Here is a 20,118-nt window from a genome sequence, read left to right as displayed (position 1 = left end):
ATGTCATTAAGAAGATTAAAAATTCATTAACAAGAGTAGTAAAGTGGCAAATCAGTAAAGCTATCACTCCAGGTTAAAAACTACGCTGAGGTTGACACTTTGTACACTTCCACAGGCGTTGTGTGGAACGCTTCTGGGGAGCTGGGGCAGCCGGGGGGAGACTCGCCAGCCCCCTCCCACAGGGCCAGCCCGGGAGGTAGCCAAAGGGCCAGCCTTGGCTTGATGTGGTAACCACGTTAACCATTAACTAAGCAAGACAGAAGGCAGCATTTAGCAGAAGGGCAGCACGGACCATGGAAAGCGCGGCAGTATAACCCGCGAATATGGCAAGCATCAGAAACAGACTCAACCATGGAGAATGGCAGGTATTATAAAGCACTAAGGCGTGTTAAGGCAATCCAAGTGCTTGATTGGCCTCATGTCCTGAGCACTCTTAGTGTGAAGACTCAGAGGGCACGAAGCACTAGGGAACTACTGAGCCGGACCGGGCTGGCCCATGGGGATTGGGCAGGGCGGGCAGAGAGATTTTGGGGTACTTTTTCTTTGAAGGATTCAAATATCCCTGGTCCTTAGGAGCAGGCACACCATTCAAGAGCAGAACAAGGCTGCTCGTTCAGGCAGCACAACCAAAGCATACTATGTCCTCAGCCTTTGGAAATCTGGCTCTAGCTGCACTCTCAAAGAACCTTGAGGTCTTGGATGCCACATAGATGACACTGCAGCCTGTCCCAGGCAAGTAAGAGCTCACCTCCACCCAAAAAAAGCTCTGATCCAGATGGGCCAAGCAGGTGAAAGCAAGCTATTGGAGAGATAAGTGACAAGCCCAAACCACCTGTTCTCTCCATAGTCCAGTGTAACAGTCAGCTGGTGTCACCCCACAGCAGCCCTGCAAAACCAGCCTCCAGGAGTCATAACATCAGCTGGTTTAAAATGGCCTCCTCATATCTCTTTTATTTTCCATTTTTTGAGCTTTTAAAGGTGCTTTACTTATCTTTACCTTAACAGAGCTCCATTCCAGAAGACAGGAGTGAAGAGCAATGCTTCCTCTGCCTGCAGCCCCACATTTGGATCATGGTGGTTCCCTACCACATGTATTTGGCTGTGTGTCCTGTCTCTGCGACATGCAGCACACAGTGCAAAGGCCCTGGTCCCCTGGGGTAAAATGTTGGGATCGCAGGGCTGTGGCTGGGAATGGAGAGGGAATCAAAAAGCCACAGAGATGTGGTGGCATACAGCAGAGAGCAGCATCTGTTCTGCCCTGACATCTGGTAAAGCACACAACTGACAAGAATGCTGTGCACATTGTTAGTGCCTGTCAGCAAGGAGCTGGTAGCTTCCCTCAGGTTCCTACATGAGACTTTCCAGACCCAGAGAGCATATCATCCCCAGTTAGTAGCTGAAGAAACTGAGGCACAGGAAAGCAAATGAGGGGCAATGCTAACTGCCATGGGGAAATCTGGAATGAAAACCTTTCTGCCCCAGCTTCCACATGCTTGTTGCCAGACCAGGCTTCAGGAGCATCATCCTCAGCTGGAAAAGCAGAGCCACTTCAGGAAAAAGAGCATTTGAAGCTGTAAGAAATAATAGAGGCAGTAGATAAAGAATAAAAGGGCCAAATCCTTAGACAAAAAAAGAGCTGAGACAGGGGAATTCTGCCTGAAAATCATGTGATGAGTGTGTGTTTGTTGCTTTTCATTGGCATCGGTAAACCCAGGGACATTCACGAGGTCCTGAGGCACACAGGAGCTGGGCACAGGAGAAAGGAGAAGCCTTGGCGAAGCCAATGGTAAGACTTCCATGAGATGCACCACTCTCTGCCTGCCCCCACAGAGCTCCCAGGATCTCCCTCCCCCCTCCCCCCCCCCACCCCCCGCCGCTCCAGGTACCTGCTGTGACACAAAGTCAAAACCCAAATTGTGCTGGTTTTTGCATGTGTTTTCTTAAGAGGCTCTGATCAGCCAAATCATGTCAGGAAGGGTCTGTGGGATGCCCAGTGCCTGGATTTCTCCTTTATTTTACTCAGCAGCACACACAGGGGTTTGACTTCTTTCTGCTCAGTTTTGGAGTAGAAATGCTTTTGTCTTCAGTTGCCAAATTTTTCTGAGATTGAGAAGTTGGAGTCCTGCTCTGATGAGCAGTAAAACAGGAAGACATGTTTCTTCCCTATCTTCCCCCAGCTTTGATGAGGGGCTCCCATCTGCAGGGCCACACGACTGTCCTGCTTCTCCTTCCCATCCACTGCAGGATGAAGCAGAAACCCATTCTCACCACGTCTCTTTGTTCCTGGGGAAGCCACAGAAGCCCTGTTTTGGGAGCAGGTGGGAGGAGGGAAAGCCTTTTTTTTTTTTTCCTCCCCTTTTATTCTTTTGCAAGCTTTAATTATCGAAGGACTGAATTTGAGCTGTTCCTGTCTTCTTCCTTCCTTCCCGGACAGCGCTTCTAACAAAGGCCTGTGGTTTGGGCTTGGGGTTATTTGGGTTTTTTTTCTTTTTCTTTTCCCCTCCAGAGATCTAAGGCCTGTAACGAGATACCAACACCCTCTCCTTCCTACAGCCCCCAACCCAAACCCTCTGTCTCGTCAGCCCCTCCCTCTGCCAAGGCACCCCCATCCCCTCCTGTGCTCCCAGGCGAGGGGAGGGCACCCGATACCAGCATAGAGAACGGCTGCTGGTCCTTGTGGTCCATCCTGGGAGGTGAACACGATAGAGTTACAAGGGAGAGCAGCTTGCAAACTGCCTCCACTTTGATGAAGCAACATTTAATTATCTCCTTCTCCCCCAAGTCCTCCCCCAGTGAAAAAGATCTCCTATTGTCTAGGCTAATTTGTCCCTTTTGCTTAATTCTCTAACCTGTGTGTGAAACCCTGGGCTCATGTTACTCCATCACCCATCTCTCCCACTCCTCTCCTGGTGCTGTGAAATGCAAGGGCAGGAGTTTCTGAGTGTCCTCCCTGCTCCTTGTGTGCCAGGGACAAATCCTGGGATGAAAAGCCATAGGGAATTGAAGCATGCAACACCCACAGGCCTTATTGAACAGCCATCATCAAAAATGCAAGGTGCCTAAAAACCTCCCAAGATTTGGCTCTCAGGGGAAATCTACCCAAGTGAGCTGTGACTATCAGTGTCCAGGCTCCTTACCACCCCAAATGTGGTTATACAACTTCGGTCAGCTGGGAATGAGGTCAGAGGATGGCAGGATTCATCCCTTCGACACCTCTCAGCTCTTCTCTCAAAGCCACCTGTCCATGGTTCTCTATCTGGAAGGACTTTATGATTGTTGAAATCCTGTTTCAGTTTTGGATTGGGAAGAGGGGGAAGGAGCAGAAACCTGTGAGCCGTTTTATTTGGATATTTTCCTCATAGCAGAGGAGCAGTGCCTGGTGCCACCTGGCTGTGCATCCCAGGGCACTGGGCGAGAGCTGCACCCTGTGCTTGGGTGTGGGATGATGCCTGAGCTGTCTGGTCTCCCACCCTCCCACCAGATGCAGAGGGTTGGCACAGACATGGAGGGATGCTAGAGATGGGGAGGGAGCAAGGGAGGGGAGCACTATTGCTCTGGCTCTGCAGTCAGTAGATAACCATGTAGGAGAACAGTCACATTTGCTCCCCAAGCAGGGACTTGCCTGGGAATCTGCTCTCCTCACACTTCAGGCTCCCCTGCCATAAGCCCGTTGGCTTGGGGTGGTTCAGTGTGGAGCACGGGCCAGTGTGCATAGGGCACAGCAAAGGAGATGAGATAGGATGCTGGTGTTCTGCAGGGGCTCTGGCCATGGAGGGGGAGGGGATCAGGGGACTGGGGGACTGAGGCATGAAACCCCATGGGGAAGCTGAGCCTTTTCCCTCACCTTCCTCCAGGAGGAGGAGGGTACCATACCAAGGCATTCGGCAAGGGTCTGTTGTGCAGCAAGGAGGGGCTGAGGAAAGGGAGCCCAAGGCGGGAGGAGAGCAGAACAGTTGCCAGGTTGACTTGAGCCAGAGCCTTTCATGGGCGGGGGGTGCAAGGGGCAGAGAACATGGAGGATCAACATTGTCTTCTCCAAAGAGGAAAAGAAAAGAGAGAGAGTGAATGCAGAAGGAAGACAAAGGGAAACAGGACTCGTTGGGGGGAAGATGGGGATGCTCAGGGATTGAAGCAGGCTGGGGTCCAACTTAATAAGAAGCGAACCAAAACAAAACCCAAACAAAAAGTGACTGGAGTTGGCGGTGGGCACCCCCTCCCCCAGGCAGCCATCCCCAGAAGGCAGTGAAGCTGCCTTTTCAAACAGCCGCCTCACAATAAATTCATGGCAGCCAGGGCCGGGAAACAGGCTGCTGCAATTTAAAGGAAGCGTGGATTTGCATATTGAATTAAAATTAAGAGCTAATTATGCAAATAAATTATGACATTTGGCAGGAGAATTTGCTTCAAGATCATTTATTACGTTCTTTTTATAACAGTGCGAGCGTTTAACGGTCAAAGACAATATTTTAAAGGAAAATTAACGCAAGATTATTAACCTAAAAACAATTCCACATTAATGAGATGTATTTCTCTTCAACTTCTCACACCTGGCTGCCTATTGATGCCCAGCCAGGACTGTCTCTCAATAATTGGCATTTTTTTTGCAGGCAAATATTGAATGAGATGGTGAACGTTGCTTTGGACAAACTCACTCAGGAAAATTCCTTCAGGGTTTTAGCTTGCTGGTCTGTAAAGGAAAGTTGTGAAGGTCAAACATGTTTCACATTGTTCTTCTGTGCACTTGGACTGACCAGGTCCGGATGCGCTTGGGAGAGGACACTGCGCTGGCTACCCAATCCGCATGAGAATAAAAAGCTCCCCTGCTAAAATATGTGTGACTGCTTTTTGGAAGAGATATAAAACGAAGGTCTTAGCTGTCTGTGGTCATTAAAAATCCTGTGGCTTTTTTTCTTTCTTTTTTTTTTTTTTTCTTTTCTGTAAGATCAGGGCTGTTAAACCTGGTGCCTTGGCTTCCCTCCAGCTCAGGTAATTACTGCCTTCCTGCCCAGTGCTGGGACACTGCGGTGGGGCAGGTGCTGCCCTTCCTATCCCAGGACAGGAGTGCACCAGCCTTGCAGCCTCACCAGTGCCCAGGATCCTCCTACCAGAAGGATGGATTCAGAAAGGCCCCACATTGTGATTTGGATCAGGAAGCTTCACTGGGACCCTGAGGGATGCAAATGGCTCCAGGATCCAAAAGCTGTCCATTCCCAGCCATTGCCTGTGGAGAGCCTTTGGCCCTTATCCCACACAACTGAGGTGGTCGCCAATGGTTAGGTGAGCAGTTGTGTTTCTGGAGGCTTGGCTATTGTTGAAATGGGAAAGAGGCACAACCATTTGGGTTTTTATACAAAAGTATCTTTTAAAAAAAGAGTTTTCTCATGGAAGACAGAAGGCACTTGCTCCAGCACTCTTTCTTGCCTCTTTCCACGCTACAGCTGGGTAGGATGCCAGAGAATAGGGAAGCTACATTTGCAGCCAGGTTGCAGGAGCTGTTGTTGGGAGTTATGAGGGAGTTGTGGCCAGGAATGACTGAAGGGGAAGAAATTATACCCAAATGGTTTATGAAGTGAGAAAGACTCTTCCTTAAAGCTTCCCCCTTTGCAGCCTTGCCAAGGAAGACCAGGGTAACATGGCATTCATCCTTCAATCATCTTTCTGCTTTGCCGTCAGCCATGGCTATTGCCCACTGTGATCTCCCCACCTCCAGGGCAGGATGGGACGTCAGGATCCATGTTGCTTCCAGGGTTTCCTTTTGTTCCATTTCCTTACCCCTGCATCTTAAATCTGTGCCCTCAGATAACCATCTGCCTTTGCTACACATAGGTTTTCCCAAACTCCATGCCCTGCCAGAGCTTGAGGGGAGTTCTCCCAGGGCTCACCGGGCATTTTGCTTTTGAAGCGGCTGGAACTCTGTCTTTCATGATTCCCCCATCTCCTTTCTCAGGGGATTTTCCCCCTCTCAAGTTCAAGGTGGAGAGGACATTCCCTGCTAAATCAGTCCTGGCGCACAGCGCACAATGGTGTAGAGAGCCAACCACAGGTAACAAATTGTGCTGCGATAAATGAAGGGTTTGGAGCCAGACAAAATGTGTGACATTCGAAGTTCTCAGCTCTCCTCCCTCAGAAAGGCAATCTGTGACTTTTGGACCCTCCTTAATGACCCAGAGCCGTATGGAAAATAATATTAATAATAATAAAAGAAACAAAGAAGGGGCTGGCGCATTTTTTAAATAAAGAAATTTCCCTCATCTTGCGGTTAATTTAAAAGGTTTATTTCTTGAAATGAATCCTCTTCATCAAATCTCCGATCCTTGAAAATCAGTGCAACCTGCCTCTGTGGATAATGAATTGATTTGTAATGTAAATTATATAAAACACCCTCCCCGCCAGCATTTGTGTGTGAGTGTGTTTAATCTAAAGCGTTTAAGTCTGAAAATGAGCTTCTCCATCAAAAGTCTCGATTCCATTTACATTTCTTGCATACGAGTCAATTTGTGCCTGACCCAGTCTATAAATCACTGCCAAGGAGTGCTGTGTCTGTACCTCTCCTCTTCCCCCACCCCCCCTCCCCTCGTCCTCCCATCGTTCCACATGCTATGTTCAAAAAGGCATCTTCAGATGCTGCCTATAAGCAATTCCCAGTTCTTTGGCCAAACGTTGGCTGGTGGAGAAGGGACCCCCGGCTCTGAGCAGTAGGGGAGTTAGCAGGCAGGCAAAGGAAGGGGAGGAAGGGGAGGAAGGGGAGGAAGGGATGTCCTGCTCAGCTTCTGCTGGCTGCTTGGGAAGGATCTCCCAAGGGGGAAGGATCTCCCACCACTCTCTTGGTGGCTCCTTTCCAACATGTGATTGCTTGACTGCTCACAACTTAAGGGTTTTGGAGGCTGAGGTCTTCCACTGGTGTACATCAACATGGTCCTGTAACACCCAGAGGGTGGGAATCACTTACACCAACAGAGGCTTTGGCCCTGTTTTTCTCTCCCCAGTTCTCTGATCATGCTGACTTTTATCCTTCATCTCATCCCACTGGCAGTGAGATTACTTGGGTCAGAACTCCTTCATTTGTCTCCTGGGTGCTGAAACCAGTGAGAGGTGCCTTTGGGGACCTCCCCTCGCTGGTTGGACCTCTATACAAAAAGTGCCTGAGGTCCTTTGGGAGAGCACAGAAGTGGAAATGACGGGATCTTCACCCTAGAGTCTGGTGACTCATCTGAGCACCAGCATTAGAAGGAGTTTAGTAGCCATGCATCTGAAGATCAGGACACCAGGAGGCTAATCATTGACTCTACTCTGAAACATCATCAGTGCCTGTGAAACATGCAGCTTTTCACAGAGCAGTATTTTATAGCTAAACACAGAAGGTGAACAGGTTCATCAGCCCATCATTGGCACCAGCAGGGAGTTTTGTGACATGCTCTTTTTTTTTCTGCTCTAATTTTTATTCAGAAAAGCCACAATTTAAACTGATTTCTAATGTCAGGGGAAAAAATGGAATCAAGTTTTGGACAAGTTCATCAGTCCAAAAATGAAAAATTCCAATATATTGGTGGTGAATCAACTTACTGCTCTATTCAAGGTGCGGATGCGATAGCAAGAACTATCATGACAAATGTTAAAAGGGCTGTTGGAGACATCCCCATTTCCCCATACATTTATGCATGAAGAATTACAAAAGCAACTTAACCAGTTTTAGATTCTCTTTCTCTTCCCACAGCAGAAAAATGTCTGAAAGTATTGAGAAATCAGAAGACAGAATGTGTCTAGGTCTCAAAAAAAGCATGAGATGAAGAACAGGACCAGTGGTCACCTACCCGACACAAAGCCACTTCATGTCCTCCCTCTGCAAACCTTGACTTGCCCTAACACTGCTCTCTTGAAGCATCCTGTAAGCAGCAAACTACATCCATTGTCAGCTGAGTGGTCTGTCTCTCACCAAAATGGGAAAAATTGATGTCCAAGAAAGAGAGGTGAGAATTCAGCATGAAGTTTCTTCCCTGTGCCTTGGTTGTTTACCTTTGAAATGGGATTGACGCTCCCTTTCTCTCAGACTTCCTCAGTTTAAATATAAGGTCTCTCATAACTCATAAGCATGTTTCTTTATGAACATACAGTCCTGAGCACAATGCTGATTCTGGACTTGGAGGAATCCTTGCGAGCTGCTGTAATGCAAATAGTAGGAAGAGTTTTTCCTCAAGATTACCCCAGGGGATTGAGGTCAGACCTTCAGTGAAGGAAGACACAAACCTATTACCAGTTTCTGTGGGGACTAATACAATTTGCACTTCGTTAGAGGAATTCAAAGTGATTTGTACACATTAATTACTCCTTGCAGCATCCCAGCTGGATAAATATTATTACCTTCATCTTACAGAAAGGGTAACTAAGATGTAGAGAAGTTCATTTGTTTGACTACAACTGTACAGCATGCCAATGACAGAAGCCAGGAATAAAACACATGAGGACTCATTACCAGTCCCTGCTTACAGCAGACCTGTGGGTCCCAAATATTTTTATTGCCCAGAAGAACATCTCAAGCAAAGGAAGCAGCTGTGAGTCCTGTCTGGGCTAGGCACCACTGGGCTAGGGTTTGGGTTCTGGGGCTGGCACACAAGGCACAGCCTGGGAAGCACTGCTCAAACCCTAGCCTGCACAGCCTCGCAAAGATAGGCGGAGGAAATGAAAGTGCAATTAGCTGGAAACAAATGAATTCGTGTTGAATATATTTCCCAAGCTGATGGGTTGGTGAATGAACCACTCCTTATTTTATGGAGCAGCATCTTTAAAGATCTGTAGAACAACTTGGAAAAAACACAGCTTTTCTGCTTTGACATTTTTTGCAATATTTCTGAATGTTTTCTGTCTTAGTTCCAGGCACAGGTGCTGCCACATTTCCTTGTTTTTTCATGGAAATGAAATTCTGAAGAAGTTTTGCAGTTGTTTAAAGTTCATGTCTTAAATTTTTCAACATTTCACGTCACATTGACAGTGTCAGTGTATGGCCTACAGAAACATTTTGTACCTTACCAAAAACTCTTTATTCCTCTTTTCTAGTATTCGGCCAGTTAAAAACAGGTGATGATCCCCTACCCAGCAGAAATGGTTGACTAAAGTAGGAGATGCCAAACAGAGAACACAAAACAGAACCAAAAACATGAAATAAGAGAATAAAAAGGTTGTTTTGAGTTTGAACAACAATTTCTTCTTAAGGTTGTTAAAAAAAAAAAGTACATTTAAAGAGGTCCCTCCCAACCCATGCCATTCTATGAGTCTATGATCCTAAAAACTCTTTTTCTCTGCAAGAGCAAAACATGTATCTGGAAATATTCCAACCATTTATGTTCTGTCCCATTTTTTCTACATGATTAACAGAGGAACTAAAACTTCTTTGTGACAGAAGACAGGGCTGCAAGACAGGACCAGAGTGATGAAGCCCCTCTGTGAGATTCCTAGAGGTGGAGAAATTGATTCTCTAGGTAAGACAGATCTGAGGGTACTACAATAACAATAGTAAGCCCCCTATTTATTCTTAGTTAAATTTCAAATGGTGTCCTGTAGGATGGCCTTTTCCAACCTGTGGTCTGCAGATTCCTGGGAGAACATGGACTCACTATAAGGAGGGTGGGAAAAGCAATGTCACCAACGCTTTCCAGTAACTAGGGCTTTGGACCTTTCCAGGGGGAGATGCTGAGCCTTTATGAGACATTTTCCAGGGATCCACAAATCAAAGCAAGTTGAAAGCCACTGCGGCAGGATAATGTTATATTGATTGCTTTGTTTTTGCAGGGGATAGATTTTGTTTAATCTTCCTCTTCCTTACATTGCTTGACACCATTAGTTTTATCTTCACTGACATCGAAAATAAAAAATCACCCAAGAAGAGACTTTCTAATGTGTTTTGCACTACTTTTGGGTGGGTGATAACACAGGAAGCATTTTCTGGGGCACAGTAGATCTTTAAAACAAGTCTTGTTTTAAAAAAATAATTGGGTAGCACAGGAAAAACCAAAAAAGGCTTGAAATGGATGAGAATGTCTTAGTGTGGATTTTAGAACAATTGGAATCCAAAACAGACTGAAAACCTAGAAACTACAGGGCCAAGAGCTGAACAGAGGGAGACAGAAAGCCTCCCCTTAGTTTGAGCCCATCAACTTACCCGTACCAGCACGTGGGGGAAATGCTGCAGCAAGGTGGGCATTACAGGGGAAACCTTTATTTGGCAAGGTTTTGGGCTGTGGTGGGGTACAGTAGGAAGCAACACCTCACCCTCCATTTGACAGAGGACTAGGGTGGGGTGCCAGGGATGGGGAGGGGTTCCCTCAGAAACTTCCTTCCCTAGTGCTGCATATACCTGAGCTGCCAAATCTGGTTGTCTCCAGGAACAGTCCAGCCCAGATGGGGAGCCCAGAGGTCAGGGAGGGGGACGGAGGGACACAGCTTCCACTCAACAAACACAATCTTGTTTCTCCTCCTCCTTCATTCGTCACAAATTCCTGGTGCCTGTCACCCTGCTCACTGCTCCGAGGCTTTTAATAAAAAGGGAAACCAACACTTGATGTGAGCACAGTACGGAGAGGGAAGCAGGGGGCCTGCCAGGCTGGGGACAGACAATGTACCCATATGGAGAACAGAAGGATGCCGGGGTGGCTACATTCAGAGCCCATCCCTCTGTTCTCCCCGCGCCCCATGGCCCCTGCTCTGCCGATGGGCTCTTAACATAACAAGTGAGCCGAGGGGGCGGCCAGCCCCGTACTCAGCGCCCCCGGATTCCTCCGCCCCAACCCCTGTCTCCCAGCTACTGATCCCAGGCAGCACAGGGCCATTCCCTGTGTCCTTGCCAGCAGCACTATTGTCTCCCAGCCACTGATGCCCCAGGGTCCCTTCCTGATACAGACCAGTAAAGTCTGGGGAGGAGGGAAATACATATATATCCACATACAAATATATATTTATGAGTATAAAACAAATAAAGCAAACCAGCCAAGCCCTTCAGGCAATTTGAGCTGTCTATTGTTCAGGACCAGGGGTTTGCTCCCTGCTTCCCCTCCCATCTCCTAATGAAATCCTGCAAGCCATCCTCATTTCTCCCCTGCCTCACCACCACCAAAGGGTACTCACATGGGCATGCTCTCAGGCACTTTATCTCCTGTGACCGGAGTAGCATAGGGTGTCATGATGGGGAAATCTCTTTTTTTCCCCAAAGTAGTTGTTTGAGAGAGGCTTAGCCCTAAACCCCTCCAGAGCCTCCTCAAAACCCTCATCACACCCTCCATGTATCAGCCATTTGATTCGGAGTGTCCCTCCACCCTATCTTACCCAGACTTAGCCCTGTCTTCTCCTCCCTCACCCCTGCAGCCACTGGCACACACCAGGCCAGGCTGTGTCTGGGAGGAGGAAGATGCCAAATTGATGGCTTCTCTCACAAAATCACTCAGACCACCATCTTACAGCCCCAAGTCCTGGCCATGGAGCCATCTGCCTGTACATATATACAGACACCTCCATCCCTCTGTCTCTTGGTGCTACCTAAAGACATGCTTGGCAGAGATGAGGCAACCCACCTCTCTCTATCATTCAGTACAGGATGCCCCTAGAACCCTGTTCCTGGTTCCTCTACAGTTTTGCAATTGTTCTTGGGCAGTTTTAGACATTCCCTTGTGATGCTTGTGACACTGTATGGAGGTAGGCCAGAAAGTAGAGACACTTGGCAAATGACTATATCATGGTCTAGCCATCCCTGGTTGCTGCCCACTCAAGTTTGCCTCCAGGCTGAGCCTCATATCCAGTCCCCACATGCCCCATGCCTTCCCTTAGCAGCTCTGAACTGACATTCCGACTCCTTCCTGAGTCCTCCACAAAACCGAAAATGGGGCTGGGGAAGGGACATGGATCTGCAGAGCTCTGAAGGTCACTAGCCCTGAGCACTCCCTCCCCTATTGCAGCAGGTGAAGGTGAGGGACTCAGCCATGCTTGTGGGCGGGGGCTCCGTCCCCTGCACAAAAGCCAATTTCTTTACACAGAGAAGACATGATCCCTTCCCCCAGTGCCTGTGTCTTTTTGCCTCCCATTGCACATGAAAATGCTGACAGATTTCCCTGATCACTAGCCATGCTGGCTAGTGGCTAAAGCAGTTCATTTCAGACCCTGCACAGGTATTTCTTACCATATATTATAGTGAATAATGTATCCCCAGCCATGCAGCACAAGGCTTATAAGGCTATCTCAGTATTCTGGTGACAGCTTTAAACCACTCGACCATTGACCATTCAGGTCTCATGGTTTATAGAGTCACCAGCACACCTTGACAGGGTTATAGCCTACTTATTGGTATAAAGCATGGTTAGGGATACATTATTATAGCACGTTGCTTCTGAAACAGGGCTGTGGACCACTGGTGGCCTAGAGAGTCCTTGCTGGTGATCTGCAAAGGGCTGTTGTGGACAGCCCGATTTACATCTACCTGCTAAACTATGGTAAGCAATTGTTGGAGTGACCCAAGGGACAGTGTTCACTCTCAGATCCTGGAGGGCAGGAAGAGCAGGCGACTCTGACAACAGGAGACCTGCAAAGAGCTGCTCTCTATGAAAGTGGGCACCCAGCTATGCCTGAAGACCTCTCTTTAACACCGGTGATCCACATGATTGAAGTCCCTGTGGTCTTTTTACCATCCAGGAGCCACCATGCAGGCTGCCACGAGGCCAAGAAACACTTTAAAGACTGCTGTTTCCATGCTACATGATTTACATCCACCTTTTCTGGGCTGCTTGGGTTGAATGCGACCTGACCATCTTCTTTCTGTACAAATGCCAATTTGGTTTGGCTCATGCTGAGCTCATTAACAATTACTAGAGTTAAGGTAGTGAATCACTATGCCTAAGGTTGAAATCTGATTTTTCTTCTGATTCCAGATCCCAGCTATGCAAGCTTTTCCCATCTCTCACAGAAAGGCTTTTTCCTTGTTTCCATTGTTTCAGCCTTGCTCTCCAGCTTAGTGATTTTGTTATAAAGTTTCCAAGGATTGTTTGAATTAACTTTGAATACAACATGCACTTGTACTGGTTGTTATTGGAGAGCTGGGACAATTTAACAAACAACTCAGGTTAAAAATGTTGACCCCAGGTTGCTTCGTCATCTCACTCTGTTTGTTAAATATTGAGCCAAATTTGGAGAAAAATTACCTTGGTACTTTGAAAGCCCTCAAAACTGGAACTCAGCAATAATGCATCTGTGCTTTAGAATTTCTCTCCCTGCACTCCCTCTTTAAGTGCTATTAAAGGAATTATTTGTTAAGGATATTTCAGCTATAGGACTGTTTAAATGGATCCATTACAGAATTACTACATGCCAATGTTCAGGATGCCTCTGAAACAAATGGAGTCATTTTCTCAAATGTTATGTTTAAGTCTCAGTGAGCTCTCGACCACAGCCCTGTTTGACATATGCCTCTTCAGCGTCTTCTCTTAGTTTTCTCTGCAGCCTTGATCCTGCAGAGATTTATGCTTGTCATTAACTTTAAGCATGTAAATAGTCCCTCTGAGTTCAACGGGATGGTTACAGTTAACGGCGTGAGCATCCTCTGATGGGGCTGAGGCCAGCCTCAGCCACGCTCCTGCAGGCACTGCTGCCAGATGTGCACAGATTGGGATCAGACAGCTGCACAGACCTGACCTGGGTAGGGCATCCTTGCAGCATCACATCTTGCCATGTTATCCAGAGCACACACTGCACAGCTTTTGTGCCAGCTTCAATTTTATTCTGGCTTTCTGAAAGCCTCAGGGTGGGGCAGGGGAGGTGACAGGTGATATTTTTAAGGTATAAAGTCAGAGTCACAGACAAATAATACTAAATGCACATTGAGTCTGCCAGGAGAAGTTAACCTGTCAGCACTCCCTGAAAGGATCTGAATTAGCAGATCAGCTTCACATCAGATCAGCATTTGTGTCATATGGCTACAGCCTTCCAGATCCAGTACTCAGAGCCCTAAAGCCTGACTTTCTCACTTGTTGAATCCTGGCTTCAGTAGGTTTAAGACAACTGGGTGATTGCTTATCTATGCACAGTAAGTTCTGCTACTGTGAAGCTTTAGTGGAGTTTTTAGAACAGGAGGATAAAATCCTACAATGTATAGATGTGAGGTTATTGCTCTTCCCACACTCTTTTGCACTGAAGAAGGGGAAGGTGCCAGATACTGAAGACAAAGTCAAATAAGCAGAAGAACCTCTGTGGATATAATTTTTTTACGGTCTTCTCATAGCCTGTCCAAGCCAATATACATGGGGGGTGGGGGGAGGGGAGGACATGTGGTTATAGGGGAAATATTGCTGCCAGTACACTGAGCAGTACAAAAAACTCTTCAAAGCCCATCCGTAGCAGCTGGGCAGTACATGGATGACACCGCAGGGGTGAGATGAGACCGACAGTACAGTTATAGTGACACTTACCTGGGACAACTTGGTTGTTCTGCATTCAGCTTCTCAGCTCAGGTTTCCACTTCAAGTACAATAAATCCCTGAGTCCACAATCGCACCTCTCCTCTTAACACAAATCTCTTTGCCAGGTCCTCATCTTCTGTTGCTGGGCCAAGCCACACCAGTACTGAACCAGAAGTGCAAGGGGAGGAACCAGGCTCACCTCTGTAAAAGGACAGATAGATTGTAGTGCAAGTGGAACAACTGAGGGATACACAACTAATTATATGCACAAGTGTGGGGTATTTATTACTGTAAAATGCTCACAAAATTCATAGGCACCTAAGACTTACGATGGCATTATCTACTGCTGCTGGAGAATTAATGGGCAGCCTTTTCCCTGCACTAAAGCAGACAACAGAGGGGGGTACTCTGTCATCCAGGGGTGAGAGCAGGGAATGAATGCATATACAGTACTCCCCTCTAATGCTAATGGACCCTAGCACTGAGATTAGATTTACACCCTCCCTCGAAAGGTACACCAGGGAAAGGCAGCTCCCCCAGCTGCCTTCCCAGTGGTGTGGTGCTGCAAAAGCTGTTCTCTGCTCACCCTGCCTCATCCCCACCAGACTCTACATCAGCCAGCACATGCTGCCCTGCTCCCCACTTCCACCATGCCAAGCCTCACAGAAAAGGCCAGCTCACATTTTCCTCTGCCCCGTGCCCTGTGGCAACAGTGCAGCAGTTGTCCCCCTGAACGCTGCCGTACTAGCTCCCTATATTAGAGGATGGCTCCTTTGCATGCACCCACCACCCCTCCATGAATGCTGGGTAGCAGCTTTTGTTTAAGTGCTCAGCACTGTGAGAGCACCACATCACACTACAGAGGGTAAACAGTCCTGTTACAACCTCTCTGCTCCCCAAATAAACAAAAGCATGGAGAAATTACCCTTCCCTCCCATCATCTTTTCTTTGTCATGGGAATGGGATTTTGACATGCAGAATAATAAACCTAAGACCAGGAAACATGTGACTTGATCTTCCACTTGCAGAAGAGGCACACTCAGATATTCAGGAAGAGGACAAACCATCAGAGAAGTTTTCACGGATGGATTTTTTTCCATCCATGGCTCCATGTCTGACCCAAGTCCCTTGGGTGGGAGCACAGTGGTGCTCACACATCTGCTACCAACACAGCCAGATGCACAGACCCCACATTGAACTGAAGAGGAAGGACTCCAGCCATGGGTTTGAATGGTCCAGCTTCCACGAGCAGCCTTCCCTCATCCCTGGTAGTGGGCCCACTCCTGGGTAGCGTCGCTGTGTGGCAGGAGTGACCACGGGCCTGCTAAAGAACTCCCTGCAAATAATTCACACCAACTTGTTTAAAGGAGCAAATGGGTTTAATTATTAGTTACAATCTTGTCAATAATTATCACCCCATCTGTGGGTAATAAATGGCAGCTTCTCACAGACTGCATCATTAGAGTTTAAGGACACCAATGGGGTGCATTAAAATGCTGAGGAAAGCATTGATCTGGTGTAAAAATGCTCTTTACAAATTACAGGCACAGGTCAAACCCGCCAGTGAGTCCTCCCTCTTTTCATCTGATGCCAGGCTGCCCTCTCCTCTCACTGTGCATCCTCCCAGTACCACCAGCCCATGGCTGCTGGAAAGACAAAGACCCCAGTCTGCAGATTGCAGAGGACTGAGACCTTACGTAGGATTCTGGGCTTTATGGACTGAAGGCTGCATGGTAATGAAGGGGCCGGTACAAAGCACCACGGCTCTGTCCTGGTCATCTCTGCTGCTTTATTCCCACAAAGGAGCTGTCCTGGGCATCTTCACAGTGGTTTTTATCCAATGGGCAAAACAAATAGGAACATGGAGGCAGTGTTTCCCAAAATGCAGCTACTTCTGGGATGAAAAAGCATCAGTCATCACGCAGCAGGACTTCTTGGAGGAGAAATGATAACTCTTTTTTCCCCTATTTGAACTGCAGGCTGGAATATAGGCCGGCAGAATGTAATTATCCAGGCTGGAATTTGGCCAAGATGCTGGGGCTAACAGCCCTACTGTTTCAAAATATGCCACAGTACCCTAAACGATCACATCTTGCAGGATTTGATTTTGCACTTCATCCAAAACAATGTTGGGAAGTTGATGAGTAGAATATGCATAAACTAGTCCCACTTATCCCCATACCTGATGAATTTTCAGCCCTGAATGGCTCCTGAAAATTTTCATTTTCTCTGCAAAATATTGAAAGGAGTCTGTGGGTTTATTCCCCTTGTAAATTCTCTGCAGCAGTTTCCATTCTTTCAGTGAGAAATGTATCAACTTTCAGAAGAGGAAACTTGAATAGGACAAGATGTTTCCATTTGAAAACATAAAAAGGGGGAAGGGCATTTCTTTCCTCTACAACAATATTTCTTGTTATTCTGTCCTTTTTTTTCTTTTCTTTTTTTCTTTTTTCTTTTTTATTTTTTATTCAGACAGAGGATTAAGATAGCTAAAGGCCAGTCTATACTGGCAAAAAAACCTAGCACCTAAATGACTTTTTGCATGTACAAGTGGTTAAGTTTCCATTGCAAAAAGAGAGCTGCGTTGACTGAGGCAGGCTGGACTATGAGCCACAGTGTAAATAAACTTGTGTCAAGGCCCATGCACAGCCCTGTCAAACACCATGCTTCCCATGCTTAAACCCATCCCACCATTATTAAACAGTTTTAAATGCTCTCTGCTGTTTTGAATGCTATGCAAATATTGGCAGAAGGATGTACATTCTGGTTTAAAGATATTTCAGACCTAAGACTCTTAGAGTCATTGAGGTAGGGAAAGACTTTTAAGATCATCAAGTTCAGACACAGCAATACCAACCAAACTTTTTGGAAAGCAGCATCAGGACTTGCAGTTTCTCATTTTATGTCAGTGAATAGAGTTTCTCTGTGGAATAGACCGCATTGTTAGCTGACTCAGGCTGTTTGCTAGCTCATGCTGAATTTGGCCAGTCATCCCCATACAAGGGAAAAACTGAAAACGAAAAGGTAATTTTGAAACGTCAGAATTCTTAATTTTCTATTTTGGAAAAAAAATAATTATAATTGATTTTTCATGTTGAAAATACTTCCCTCTGCGAAATATAACTGCTTTTCTAAAAAGGATAGTGGCCATCTGTAAACAACACGTCTCATTCAGATGGCAAAAATTACAGTGGGCTCCTGCTTTTCTGAAATATCTAGAAAAAAAATCCACCCTAGGTTAGTCAGAGAAAAGCAAAACTCTCTTAATTTTCAGTTGGACAAATTAAAGAAAATGAATGAAAGGAGCATTCAGAAGCCATTTCAGATGCCACAGCTGCCAGGTGTCCAAGAGCAGAATGTGGAGCATCTGATCAGCTTTGCAACATCATCAGCGTGTGCATCCTACAGTGGTCTCGGCATCCCTGCTCTCATCATTTGTTGAAAATCTCAAACTGTTACTTACCTCACACACCAGCCACTCTTAGGTGAACTGCCCCAATACTTCAATTGCCCAGCTCACATCTAGTTTTCACCACATCCACCTCTAGTGCTGAGGGGAATGTAAAGAAGGAAAACAGACTGAAATGCAGGAAACATCACATTAATTTGTAGCCATTTCTACTCTACTCCTAAATATCATGATAACCCCTTTGATTTCCTGAAAATGTAAGTGAATCCTAAAAAAGCAGTGTGACTTTTAGAAAGAATATAGTTCTGGCAGCCTGCACCAGAAACAAATTATTCCCATGTTGTAATGAATAACGCACAGTAAGGTTTGCATGAGAACTGGAGCTGACCACTGCACAAACACAATTCCACCAGCAAAGCTTCCAGCCTCATTCACAGTACCTGTTCTTCAATTTTGTTCCTGTTTAAAAAAATGCCATGTCACTTAATTGACCGATTCCATGCCACAAGCAGTTTGCAAACACACTTGTTTGAGGAAGATACGCCCTGGCTGATTTGGAAAATCCCTAAGCAATGCATTCAAAATAAATCAGAACTGATTCATGGCCAGTTGAGTAAATAGAGGAAATGGAAGGCCTGGCACAAGTACACCAACACCAGTGATAATTTGCCAAGTTCACTCCAACTAATTTTGTACCTTCTTCCATTTCACTTTCTGCAAAATTCCCAGCAGATCACTTTACAGTGAGGGACGTGTTGCAAACCAGGGTGCAATGAATGGGCAGAGAAGAAAAATCACAGAAGCACATTTAAAAAATTCCCTGGGTAAATATTTGCGTTGGAAACTGGACCTCAAGATTCACTGCGTGCAGTCAGGGGTCAGAAACATTACTGGTCCATTCAAAACAAAGGCAACTTGAAACTGGGAAGCCAGGTTGTAAGTGAGCTGCTCAGAATCAGCATAACCTCACCGGTGTCCGGGAGCTGTGTGTTTTATTGTAGCTAGAGAACCCAGACCTGCATTTGTGTGTGTACATGCACGTGTGTTCACATTTCTAATGCAAACACACACAGGCGTGCACGCGCTCACGCGTTCTTAAAATGTATGTGCATATATTCCCATATTCACAATGAACTGTTTATGAGCAAGCTATCAAGAAAGAGTTTTCACTGAAATTATTCAGTGAATGACTTCAAACAATGAATACATTGCAGGAAATGGCGATTGGCTCCAGAGCAATCCGCAAGCAGAAAAGAAGGCAAAAGCAGTTGAATAAATGGGTGGCTATGAATTACTCACTCGGCTGCATTATCTTCTTGTGGTCCCAATTCAGCAAATGCCTAAACACCCACTTCCCATTAAGGGCATGAATAGTCCCACTGATTCAATAGGGTTATTTTCTCCTTCCATGGGGCAACTCAAATACTTAAATTTAAGCAAGTGCTTAAAGTGCTTTGCTGAATCAGGAGGTATGTCCACACTGTATATACCTGTGTTATACAGAAGGTCAGATTAGCTGATCAAAGAGTCCTTTATGGTCTTAAGATCTATAAATCTATGAATATAACCAGCCTTTGCTGGAATTGCTTCTCCATAACCTTCCTGAGCGCTGAAATTCATCCACACCCCAAAAATATTAATAAAACACTATGTACTTAACTCTTTTCGTATTATACTAAGTACGCCACGAAATAAACCTCTTAATATTCCAGTATATTTTGCAATGAACATTTTCCCGGTACGCTAGAGCGATTCCTCCTTTTGTGCCATCCAGAACACAATCCCCATGAAATACTGCAGTAAACATTTCTCTGAGTACTACAGCAAACACTACCAGCATTAGCAGATTAACCATTCCACTGAGCGCCATATTAAGCACACGTTTAAATACTGAGAAAAGACGTATAGCCTCCTCTTTCCACTGTGCCTCGTTACCCTGCCAAGATTCGTATTTTTCTGCGCAGAGTCGACCAGCCCTGTGAGTACCTGCTCCGTTCCCTCCCCTCCCAACACCTCTCCCTCTCTTTTTCTCCTTGTTTTGTTCATCCTGGAGCTTTTCTTCTGGCTTGGAAAATTTGTCAGGGGGCAGGGATCGGGGCAAAAAGGGAGGGCACATCGTTCAACCACAAAATCGACAACAAATCTAAACCACCTGAATCTCTGGCTCTCAGCTTTGCTGAAGTCCGTTGATGAAGAAACATGGGGGTCCCCCTTCCCTCCACCAAAAGAAATAAGTGGTGCCCTGAAGTGGCAGGTCTTGACTGCTGTAATTGGAGTTAT

General features: G+C 46.3%; 2 long non-coding RNA genes across 2 annotated transcripts; one reads left to right on the top strand and one right to left on the bottom strand.

Annotated features, from left to right (window-relative positions):
• Positions 1 to 288: 288 nt before the first annotated feature.
• Positions 289 to 5,290, top strand: LOC311191978. Its single transcript, XR_014617315.1, has 3 exons — positions 289 to 365; positions 1,715 to 1,786; positions 4,608 to 5,290. It is a non-coding gene; the product is annotated as an uncharacterized lncRNA (long non-coding RNA).
• LOC311191977 lies at positions 4,409 to 18,082 on the bottom strand. Its single transcript, XR_014617314.1, has 4 exons — positions 17,893 to 18,082; positions 15,617 to 15,765; positions 14,439 to 14,630; positions 4,409 to 4,687 (listed from the first exon to the last, which is right to left on the bottom strand). It is a non-coding gene; the product is annotated as an uncharacterized lncRNA (long non-coding RNA).
• Positions 18,083 to 20,118: the final 2,036 nt, after the last annotated feature.

Source organism: Gallinula chloropus (genome assembly GCF_964237585.1).
Source record: "Gallinula chloropus genome assembly, chromosome: 5".
Taxonomy (NCBI): domain Eukaryota; kingdom Metazoa; phylum Chordata; class Aves; order Gruiformes; family Rallidae; genus Gallinula; species Gallinula chloropus.
The sequence above is the reverse complement of the archived record's forward strand: the minus strand, read 5'-3'. Positions and strand labels throughout refer to the sequence as shown.